Consider the following 11,990-nt stretch of genomic DNA (forward strand, 5'->3'; position numbering starts at 1 on the left):
TTTTTTATTACTTAAAACTAGACAAGTGACACACCATTTCAAAAACTTAACAGTTTTATTTAAATTGAATTGCCTTACATCCAGGCAGAAACACAAACACATAACACTGCAAAATATCAAAATAATAGCACAGAAGTCTAAAAAAAATAAATTTATCCTTATCCAGAACAGACAGCAGTTGTACACATAGCTAATGCTCTGCCTTTTCTTGTAAAGATCATTTGTAACATCCTATCTTTGTGCTGCTTATATCTGGGTCAGTCTTTGAGAAAAAAAGATCAAAACGGTAATCTATTGTATATAGCAGGCCATGGTTCTTTTAGAGTTAGGCGAGTTCACTTTAATTCTATCCTTACATCACCAATACTGCTTCTGCGAGAAATATCCCTCCCGCCCAACTAATTCCTTTTCAGTTGTTTTCATTGTTACTTGTTCCTCACAGATTTCTGTTGATTTGGGGATGATGGTCTAGGAAAAGGGACTTCATCATCATAGGCACCAATGAGTGGGGTAAAAAAGTATAAAGCAAATGTGTTTTAAAATTGATTGACTTAGGATGTCTTACTTTCCATTTTCCAATTAGCTAGCATATATTCACTCTTATTATCAAAAATGTTTATAATATTAGACATGGTCAGTAGATACTAAAATGGGAATACCCAAATAGGGGTTATGCTAAAATTAGTAATTAAGCTGTTGTCTGAAAGTATTTAACAGGGGTACATTCTTAGCCAAAATCATCCAGTGAAGAATTCTTTCAAGCTAAATAGAACTCATCTGCTTTGGTCTGGTGTTATTTCAATTCCTCTTCTTAGATCACAACTGCCAGACATCTATTTCTGATCTAGCACCCAGAAGTTTCTCTTCTTTCACAGATATACAATGAGATTAAATACGATACAGCCTAGCTAACTAACTGATTTCAAGCCAATGTTCATCTGTTAGGGCTATCCAAATATCAGACATTAAGATTATTCTACTACTGCTAATATTTTAAAAATAAATTGATCCTGTGCACATATACAAATATTTGAAACTGAACTGGATAATTTTATATCATTGTATGTAAAGCAAAAATATGGCTGTGTGAAATTCAGCCGCACATAAAATTCACTGAAGAATAGAAAGAAGAAAAAAATTCCTTAAGAAGACATAATGATAGCTGATATTACTAGTTGGCAGCAGAAAAGCTTTCTCAATGTATGTTCACTGAGCAAGTACAACTGAACAAGCAAGCATGTTAAAATATTTGTCGACAAAGAGTTGAAAGAAACTTCATGAGTAAAAAGAATTGTTTATAGGGAATAAAGTCAGGACAGAAGTCTCAAAAAAATTCAATGACTATGTATACCTTCTTAAGACATCTTAAAGGGTGTTATAAGTTGAGCAGACTGTTCCTGATTTTCCAAAGTAACTAATCTATGAAAGTCTTGACTAAAGGGATTTACATTGCTAATCAAGAAATTTAGGATTGCTGTTTCATTCACTTTTTCAAAGTGACTGCTTTCTTTTTGGAAGAAGATTTCTACTGCGTAGCTTTAAATTTATAATGACTGGAGCAGGTTTTTTTCAATGAAATGATGGCAAGAAAGGGAAAATTTGCATATTTAAAATGAAGAAAAAAGTGTAAGCAAGATATGAACTGATGAGAAAAATTTATTTGATAAATCTTGCATCTTGAGACATGATTGAAATATAAAAAAAAATAAAATTTAGAAAACATGAGGTGAGGCACCTGCCACAAACTTACAACAATACTTACAGCAGTTATTCAATCATTTTCATATATTTAAAATGATTACAAACATAGCTTTTTACAGACCTATACAAAACTCAACAAGATAACCGTGTGTAAGATCAACCGTATAAACTAGAAGTTGAACTCAATACCCTGCATTCTATATTTACAGCAATAGACCTTTGTATTTTTACTAATTGTTACAGAATGCATAAGTTGCAGTATTCACTAAATCACTAACATCAGTTACCACAGATATGCCTGCATAAAGAAACTCATGACACATTGTAACTTAGAAGTCAGCCACAGCGTGATTTCCCCTTAGTGAAGCCATGCTGGCTGTCACCAAGCACCTTGTTGTTTTTCATGTGCCTTAGCATGCTTTCCAGGAGAATCTGCTTCAAGATTTTGCCAGGCACAGAGGTGAGACTGACTTGTCTCTAGTTCCCTGGGTCATCCATTTTACCCTTCTTGAAAATGGGGGTTATATTTCCCTTTTTCCAGCCATTGGGAACTTCACCGGACTGCCATGATTTTTCAAATATGATGGCCAGTGGCTCAGCAACTTCATTTGCCAGCTCCTTCAGGACCTGCAGATGGATTTCATCAGGACCCATGGACTTGTGCACATTCAGGTTCTTAAGATGATCTCAAACCTGATCCTCTCCTAAGTGGGCCTAAGGTCTTCATTCTCACAGTCCCTGCGTCTGCCTTCCAAGACTTGAGCAGTATGGTCAAAGCACATGCTGGTGAAGACTAAGGCAAAGAAGTCACTGAGAACCTCACCCTTCCCCTTCTGTCCAGGGCAGACAGAAACAGGTGGTTTTTCCAGAGTATAAAGGTCTCATATGGGTATTTTCTTGCTTTCCTTGTTTCTATTCATTCCGCTTCCTAAAGCCTGTCGACCAGGATCGGTGCCAACTTTCTACAAGCAGTCCCGTAGCAATAATTGCTGTGACTATACTGCAGTGAAGTCTGATAAACACTGGTGTACATCATTTATACAGCGCCAGCTGGAAGATGACAGATTTCTCTTACCATGCAGCTAGTGCCCAGAATACGTAGTCCTTCCTTCCAATTGTCTAGAAATGAGAGACACCCCACAGCACTTTTTAAACATTGTAGCCATGCCACTCCATTTGTCAAATTTCTATGCCCTCAGAGATAGTTGTTCCAGATGACATATTATTTCTAAAGAGTTCTTTCTCCTTTCTTCTATTTGCATTGAATCTATTGCTAGCATCAGAAACCAAAAATGTAGCACCTTGAATTCATCATCTCTGGTTTTGTTTGTTTGTGTGGTTTTCAAGTTTGAAAACCTCCAGCAGTTCCAAGAGTCTAATAAAAAACACTTCTCTCAATTATCTCTACATCAACCTCTGTGTATCGATGGGCAAGGAAACACTTTGATGTAAATATTTCACTTTTGATTTTATGCAGCATTGACTGCTTGACATTAAATCAATCAGCTTCTAAAAAGCATAAAAAGGAGTAACTGCCCTAGGCACTTCCCACAGAAATTTTATAATAATTCTCCCATCCTTACGCAGCGCTCATGCTACAAAGATGCTACATGTCTGTACTTCTATAATGCACAGTATGATCAACAATAATAGTGAAAATAGTGGGCTGAGTAAACAGACAACCCTCTGCTTAAGTGTCCTGTGTAGTCTCTCTTTACTTCCCAGACAGCAAAGGAACAAAGGAAACAGCAGTGATAGTAGAATGTACATGGATGCTCTGCTGTACTGGACCTTCTTCATCTTTGCTTAAAACCTGCAGTCTTCTATGCTGCAGTCATATACCTTCTCAGGAGGTAGTAGAAGCTAAGTTTCTTTCAATCCTTACAGTCTTGGCAGAACTGTATCAAGGAATAATAATTAAAAATAATTTAAAAAATGAGAGCATGGAATTGTTGCTGATCTGTCCACTAGAAGGAGGCACCTTATTTCCTCCTTCCAGAACAGTTTATACGCTTGCATATGATGCCAGAATCGTTATTCTAGAGACAGGAAAAAAGCCGGTTATCTTCCACTTGCAAGACCAAAAAACCGTTAGGTGGATTTAATGAGAAATGGATGGACAATAAAAGGAAAACTATTCCATCTCTGGCATCTGCAGACTTTGGGAAGATCCTGCACTTTACAGTTTTTCATTGCCTATTGCACAATAATTATTTTAAATTGAACAATCAAAGCACTGCTCCACTCATAGGGTTCTCAGAACAGATTTTTTTTATTTTTTTTTTTTAAATTGCTCCAAAATAAATAGCATTGATTCCACTTGTCTGGAAGGTGACTTGAAATTCAGCATTTACATGTAGGTGAATCTGTCCCAGAATGCAGCTGCTTCCTTTGTATACAGAAAATCAAAAGTAGTTTCTGTTTATCTCATTCAGTTTCGGTCCAAACTATCATGAATACTCAGTTTAGGATGCAAAAGTTTGGCCTGGAACTTTCCCTGATTTACTTTGGGAAAAAAAAAAAAAAAAAAAGCCCAATACTTTGTCTGTACTAAGGCCTTGAAATGTTATCATTTAGAGCTGCCTTTTCTGAAGACTTCATTTATATTCACAGTTCTTAAGAGACTCAAGTACTACAGATTGGTCATAGCATAAGAAAGATACAAAAAAGAGTGAAACCTGTCATGCCTGAACTACCGCATGCTCCCAAACCAAGAAGTTTGGCTCTAAAAATATGGATACTTTGGCAAAAATGCTGCTCTTTTGCGCTGCACATATGATTTGCAGCAGTTAAACTGGACTTTGTGAAACAAACAAACAAATATTAATATAGGTAGATACTTCAACTCCTGGGAATGTCCTGAACGTCCATTAGTGTTGCAATACTTTTTTAAAACAGGATAGGACCCTAAGGTTGTCTGAGGTAGCATTGAGTTATTTGAGTAAGAAATAGGAGCAGAATCAGATATGCCTCAAATGAAATTGATTAAATAATCAAAAGGGCAAGCAAAGAAACATCACATTTTACAATCAGTTAGTTCTGACATTCAACTTCTTCAACTGTTATGGCCCTTGGCAGAGAGATGAGGGCTGTTGCTTCTTCTCTACAAACCCCAAAATGAGAACTTTGGTTGGTTTGGAACAGTATCTTGCAGAACACATGCGTGCACATTTCAAGATCAGAGAGTCTTGTGAACACATTTCAAGAAACTCTGAAGACAAAAAGTTCTACTTTCACCTGAGTTTTCACATTTGTTTTTGCTCTCCCCACCTCCTCCCCTTTCCTCTTCCCATCTCCCTTTAATTTAAAAAACTTTTAACACAGTGTGGAAGTATCATTTTATGTTCATTTTCAGCAATGTGGAAGTTGTGCATAAAAAAGTGTTTCTATCAGTTAATAAAGGGAAAACCTTATCTTAAGAGAATTAAGAACAGGTCCATAGTGGTGTTAAAACACAAACCTATCAGTTTTCCCACTTCTGTTGGCTAGACTGTGAAGAAGTTTTAAAAGGTAACAGAAGGAACAATCATGGCATTGGAGATAAGAACTCTAAATATTACAGAGGTTTGCTAACACCAGGCTAGATCTAGGAGAGAAATAAACACCTTATTTGTTATATATGTACGTACTGTTCTTAGCTCTCTGCAACAGTAACACCAGGACAGTCTGTCCTGATTCAAATAGCTACTGAAAGTATGAAAAAAAAATATTTGTGGGTTGGTTTTTGTTTGTTTTTAATGAAAAAAACAACATTAGAGAAAAATGAAAGAATTCTCTTTGTCACCATAGATTTGCTGGGATAGAAGGAATAAAAAATGATTTAAATCATACTTTTTACAGATTTTCATCTGAATTCGGTAAAGCTGACTAATCATCTGCAATCCCTATAAACAGGCACTCAGCAGTTAATGCTACAAAATCAAGTAATGCCATGTACTATCACAGTACAAGACTAATCACCAGTTATAAAAGCAGAACTGAATCTGAAGAGTGTGATATTTCATGAAGTGTCTCCAAAGTCAGTTTCCATTCATCTCCAGGTGACAGAATGAAACATTCAGGTCATTTTACTACTAGGATTTACTCCTTCGAGTACTATCTAGACAATACACTTTAGCAGTACATTCATACCCTCACCTCTGAAGGATAGTTGAAAAAAATGGACTTTTTCTTTTACAGTCTTCAAAAACTTCTTGCCAAAGTAAGAATACAATTCAGGTGATGTCTATTTGAAATGGAAGAAACCTTCACTTTTCCTATGTATTATACTGGGGGGGAGTGAGGGGGGAGAAAGGAGGGTAGGAAATCCTGTAGGAGGGCTTAACCTCCTCTAAAGAACATTTATGCAACTTTTGAAGGTCGCTGTTAACTGGGCAAATTTCTGTGTAAATGCTGATCACACAAAGCTAAGCTACCCAGGGCAGAACTAAAATGTAAATCAAGTGCATTCATAAAGCACTGGGGTCTGATCAACAGTTGATGCAATAAACTGTTTCTCGTGTCAGTTCTGTTTCACTTATTTCTGACTTTTTCCTTCATTCGCAACTGTTATACTCCGCATACTCACATTACTACATACTTGCCTTTTCTGATTAAAAAATCATAAACACAATACTCATATATTATGTGAAAAAGTCTGTATTTAACAATATCAGGACTATGATAATGTCCATTTGATAAGAAAATGTATTTAACTTTCCTGGAGAGAAACTTCTCTTTTAAAACTACATTGCACTTTCAGCATTACAAAGTGAATTTGTTATGTTTAGAAAGGACTTACCTCGTAAAACAGTGAGTCTTGTGGACACACTAATTTCACCAACGCTATTGGCAGCCACACATTCATAAATAGCTTCATCTCGTGGCGTGCGCAGTGGTTGTATTCTGAGAACTGATCCAGATCCATCATCGAATTCTATTACCTATAGAAGGAAACAAAAGCTGTCACAGATGTTGTTACAAATGCCTATCCCTTAGTTAATCTGTTCATGAACATCCCTGTTCGTGTTCACACCTGCTGGTATTCATGTCTTCAAAGACAGGTTCATTTTCCAAATACATGTACTAGAACAAATTCCACACAGATGGAAAAAAAAAAAAACACAAAAACAAACCAACCCAAGAAACCATCTAACAAGAGCTGTAAGAAATGATTCTGTAACTTAATGCTCTTTTATCCTGAAGTTCACCAATAACCTCCTTCCATTCTCTTTGCTTAAGTACTCTACCTCCAAATGCCAGTTACATTCATTTTAATTGCTGTAGGCTATATTCCCACTCCACTCACAGAGTTCAGTTTACTTACTCATTTAGCTCCAAACTGAGTAAGAGTCATCAGCTTCTGAACAAGATAGTTTAGATATGCATTTAACCCAAATAACATAAAGAAAATGTATCCAACAATATGCTAGAAAACATGTGATCAGTTGAGGCTAAATAATAAGGCTAAACTTTAAAATTGCAATATTTATGCAAAAAATACTGATTTTCATATGAGAAATAATTAATTTAATGTTTTTATTTCCTTCCTGCTCTGCAGTCAGAATCACATCAGCTATTGCTGAGTACTGCAGCACTCCAGGCACTGGAAAAGCCTTCCTAATAATTCAGTACTATCTATCTACTTTAAAAATATATATGCATTTGTCAATAATATATATTAGTACCACCATCAGGAAATGCACTTCTCAAGAAAGGACAGTCTTTTTTTTTTTTATTTTTTTTTTGTATATAAAAAAAATCTTATTAGACCATAATCTATATATACATACCCACAAAAAAATTACATATATGCCTATTTGCATGTGTTTGTGTATGTATGTCTAACTTATACACAAGCAACCTACTAGATCTTCTAAGAGAGAATATAGTGGAGGGTTAGGAACTACGGTCGTATGTTCATTATCTTCCCATTTTCATTGTAGGAATTGCTCAGTTTCTTCTTAGCAATGGGAGAGGTCTAAGCGAGAATAAGACAAAACACTGGCTTTTTTTCTGATAACATAGTCTACTAGCTGTATTATTTTTCCTTGTTAAGTAAAGCCATTATCCTTATTAAATGTAAACACCATAAAATCTCCATCTGATCTTAGCAAAAATAAAAGAATAGAATTCTTGTTAAACTGACATTAATGAGGGAAAGAAACATTTCATAATCTTAAAGCAGACAAACTAATGATTTGTAGAGAAAAATGAAAGCATGGGTTCCAAATAATCACAATCATTACTTAAAAGTAAGTACTTGTTATGTTAAATTCAGAATACCAAATAAAATCTTAGCTGGATGGACAACAAAAAAACAGTTGCAGAAGACTGGATTGGGTAAATATTGCAGAGATTAAGTTTCAAGTATGGTGTGCCCAAAATATGTATCCTAAAATGCATTTACTTTTCCTGTGATGAGTTGTCTCCCTTTCTGCACATCACAGACAGTTAATTCCTCCCACTCCTCCATCTCATGAATGAGATTTTATTTTTCTTCTAAAGCATGGATTTTTTAATAAAATCAGGCTCATACCACAGGGTAGAATGGTACAGTTTTTTAAATATGTTTTTTTCTTTCTCTGATTCTTGTAAAGTTCATCTGAGAAAGACTTCTTAGTAACTTAAAGTAGATTTTCCTAATTCATAACATTTTAATTGGTTTGAAGCAAGAGGAGAAAAATAATCTTCTTGTATCATGTTCATTCATACTTGCAATGGAAATAAAATATGAAAGAATAATAGTGAAGTGCCACAATGTCTTAATTGCAGCCTTTAATTTCAAAAACAATCTACAGCTCTCACCACTATTCTCACTCATTTGCGAGAATTAGCCTGTAAGTAAGAACATTCCACATTTAATGATAATAATCTTCAAATGTATAAATGGGTTACTGTCAAAAGAGAGGGAATAAATTATTTGTTCCACCACTGCTAGATAGCCAACTGCTATGTACTTCACGTTCCAGCAAAAAAGTTCAGGTTCCACATGAAAAAAAAAAAAAAAAAAAAAAAAAAAAAAAAACAACAAAAAAACAAAACTCATGGCAAGGTTCATGAAACACTGTAGGAGGCTGTCCAAGTTTATTAGGGGGAAGGGAGATAAACCCCAGCATCCCTGGGAAAGCATATGGATTAGATGGCCCACTGAAGTCCTTTGCATCTGTATTTACGGGGCTTCTGTGAAGATACATGGCCAGGTAAAACATTTTCATAGCTTTTATTGCTAAGTAACCAAACTCAGAGAAATATACAAACTACTAATGCGAAAGAAGAGGAAAAGAAGCCATATTAATTAATTCTCGTAGTGTTGCAGCTGACAGTCTTAGATGTTTCTTGTTTCCCAGATGTTCCATGTGCCATTTCTATTGTTCTGCTCTTATTCAGAGGTTCTAGAGCACGAATTAATGACCTTAGTTTGGACAGGAAGGAAAGCAGCTTGAAATATTGATGTACTCTACACACTTTGTAACTACTCTGCTCAGTGTTTATAGTAAAAATTATAAAATAGTGGGCAAGTGTTTTCTATTTCTTTGAATTACATTCCATCTGCTATACAGCTTGTTACACAGTTCACTAAAGGCACTTTTAAAACATTTTACATTATTTTTTTAGGGTTCCATTCAAACATTTTTCTATGGAACTAAAACTGGTTAATTTTTTGCTTATTCTCCTTAAAACCAGGTACATGGGTACATAGAAAACAATATGTGAAGCAAATAAACCATAATACATTGCAAAATAAACCTGACCCAATATAGTAAATATGTACATGCTTGATCCTTCACTGTTTAGAACTCGACCTGAGTGAAAATTTTGTGACCAGGAGGGGATAAATTGTGTAGCACCTATGATAAAATTTCTAGATTAATTCCTCTAGCCAATTACAGCTCTGCGCATGCTCTGCAAAGTGCAAACAGTTCATGGCACTAGGAGATCCCATGAAAATTCATGCTTCTATTTCTTACATTGTAATAAAGATACAGGAAAAGACTTATATTGGTTAATGAACAAATTCCAACACCTCTAAGTATTTTTTGAACAAAAATAGAATGACAGAAATTTAGTTCATACAAGCAATGCAATTATTTTCTGCTGATGTGAATCTAACTTGAAAGCCACGGCAAACAATTTTCTCAAATACCAGTAAAAACACAGAATACATCTTAGATAATTTGCTCCTAAAATGCATGTCACAATTGTTTTATATACAGATTAGTGATCTTCCAAATAGTTGTTTTCTTAATGCAGAATTCTGTTAATTAACATTGAAGATAGTAAACAGAAACAGGGAAACTTATATACTTGGCAGCGTTGGTTGATGAGAAACTGAACATGAGCCGGCTTCAGTGCACGCTTGCAGCCCAGAAAGTCAACCGTATCCTGGGCTGCATCAAAAGGAGTGTGACCAGCAGGTTGAAGGAGGTGATCCTGCCCCTCTGTTCTGCTCTCATGAGACCTCATTTGGGAGTATTGTGTGCAGTTCTGGTGTCCTCAACATAAAAAGGAGATGGAACAGTTGTAAAAAGTCCAGAGGAGGGCCACAAGGATGATCAGGGGACTGAAGCACCTCCTGTATGAAGACAGGCTGAGAAAGTCGGGGCTGTTCAGCCTGGAGAAGGCTGAGTGGAGACCTCATAGCAGCCTTCCAGTATCTGAAGGGGGCCTATAAGGGTGCTGGGGAGGGACTCTTCATTAGGGACTGAAATGGTAGGACAAGGGGTAATGTGGTCAAACTTAAACAGGGGAAGTTTAGTTCAGATATAAGGAAGGAAGAAGGGTCGTGAGGCACTGGAATGGGTTGCCCAAAGTTGTGAATGCTCCATCCCTGGCGCTGTTCAAGGCCAGGTTGGACAGAGCCTTGGCTGACTAGTGTAAGATGTCCCTGCCTTAAGGATCTTAAGGTCCTTTCCAACCCTAACTATTCTATGATTCTATGATTATACAGTTCTATACTCTTAGTGCCAGCTTTGGTATCCATTCTACAAGCCTTCTCCCAGTTTCTGAGATTTTTCTTAACATTAAAAGTTAATTCATTCCTGCCACTAAAAGTAAGAATAGTATTTGTTGTCTTATTTCCCCAAATAACCAGTATCCTTTGAACAGATTACCACCATTAATTGAAGGTTGTGGAGAGAAACAGTTTCCTCTAAAGATTTTTCCTAGATTATTATTAAGAAAAGTATCAAATGCAAGCACATTTTACATTTCCTTTTCAGCAGCAGGAAGTACAACATTCCTTTCATCTCTTTCTGCAACAGCGGTAAGCAACTGTGGCAGCAGGAGCAGTAGAAGCCTAGGTCTGTTTGATACACACTGCCACAAAAGGAGGTGGCTTGCCCTCTGGAGACAGCAATTACTACTCAAGTAATTTCCCCTCCCATCTCCTTCACGGAAAAGCTCAACAGAAACATGTCAAGGCTCCCTTGTTAGATCATGCTAGTTTAGAAACAGCAGTAGCAGTTTTCTTTCTAGCAGTGCTATGCATAAACAGTTTACAAATTCAAAACTTCAAAAGACTGCTCTTACTAAATCATCCCCTATAGTCATGTCTATTTTGCTTAATTACTGATAATAAAGAACACATATTGGGATTAAAAGTGAGGTTTGAATTAATGTTTTTCAGAGGAACAGAACAATGGACCTAATACCTCAAATCTCTGATTGCTGACTTTCTTTCCCTTCTTGTTCCAGACAATTTTAGGTCTTGGATCTCCTGTGGCTTGACAGATGAACGAGGCAACTCCTCCAGAAACCCCTGTCTGGTCAACGGGAGTTCTTGTAAACTTTGGTGGTGCTGAAACAAATAAAATAACACATAGTAAGCATAAAAAGTAAGCCATGTCAGAATATCAAAATGAAAAAAACATTCTCCAGTGACAGTATTCACCTGCATGAGAAAGCATTAGAAGAATATCTAAAAGCTCAGGAAAGTACTTACACATTTTACTAGTGAAATGTATATTAAAACAGAAATCTGATAGCATCAGAATAGCAAGATCACAAATTATATTTTTTGACCATTATAAATGAAAACCAAAATTTGTCTTCTGTTGCAAAATGAGCTCATCAATCAGCTGGAATAAAATCATGTTTTGTTACTTGATGTTATGATCACAGGATGTCACAAAAACAGGATTCCCACCTTTAAGCCATTAAAATGAGTGACATTTAGGAGAAAGTGTTTATAAGTTCACAGCGGTAGAGGGAAATTACTATGTATTAAGAGTCCATGTGTAAAGGACTGCAACAGAAGAGAGAATCATGCTTGGACACAGTTTCATGTATTGCTCCTGTTAACTCCTAAA

At 36.0% G+C, this 11,990-nt stretch overlaps 1 protein-coding gene across 1 annotated transcript in view; it reads right to left on the reverse strand.

Annotated features, from left to right (window-relative positions):
- Window positions 1-11,494, reverse strand: part of PTPRD (protein tyrosine phosphatase receptor type D) — a 218,202-nt gene extending 206,708 nt beyond the window's left edge. The window contains exons 1-2 of the mRNA XM_057421164.1: window positions 11,334-11,494; window positions 6,482-6,623 (exon numbers count right to left, since the gene is read on the reverse strand). The gene's annotated coding sequence lies outside the window, so the exon portion shown is untranslated. The remainder of the gene's footprint in view (window positions 1-6,481; window positions 6,624-11,333) is intronic.
- Between the last annotated feature and the right edge of the window lie 496 nt (window positions 11,495-11,990).

Source organism: Pezoporus wallicus, unplaced genomic scaffold (genome assembly GCF_028554395.1).
Source record: "Pezoporus wallicus isolate ANWC-B61680 ecotype Strahan unplaced genomic scaffold, APGP_CSIRO_Pwel_v1 contig_1278, whole genome shotgun sequence".
NCBI classification, from domain to species: domain Eukaryota; kingdom Metazoa; phylum Chordata; class Aves; order Psittaciformes; family Psittacidae; genus Pezoporus; species Pezoporus wallicus.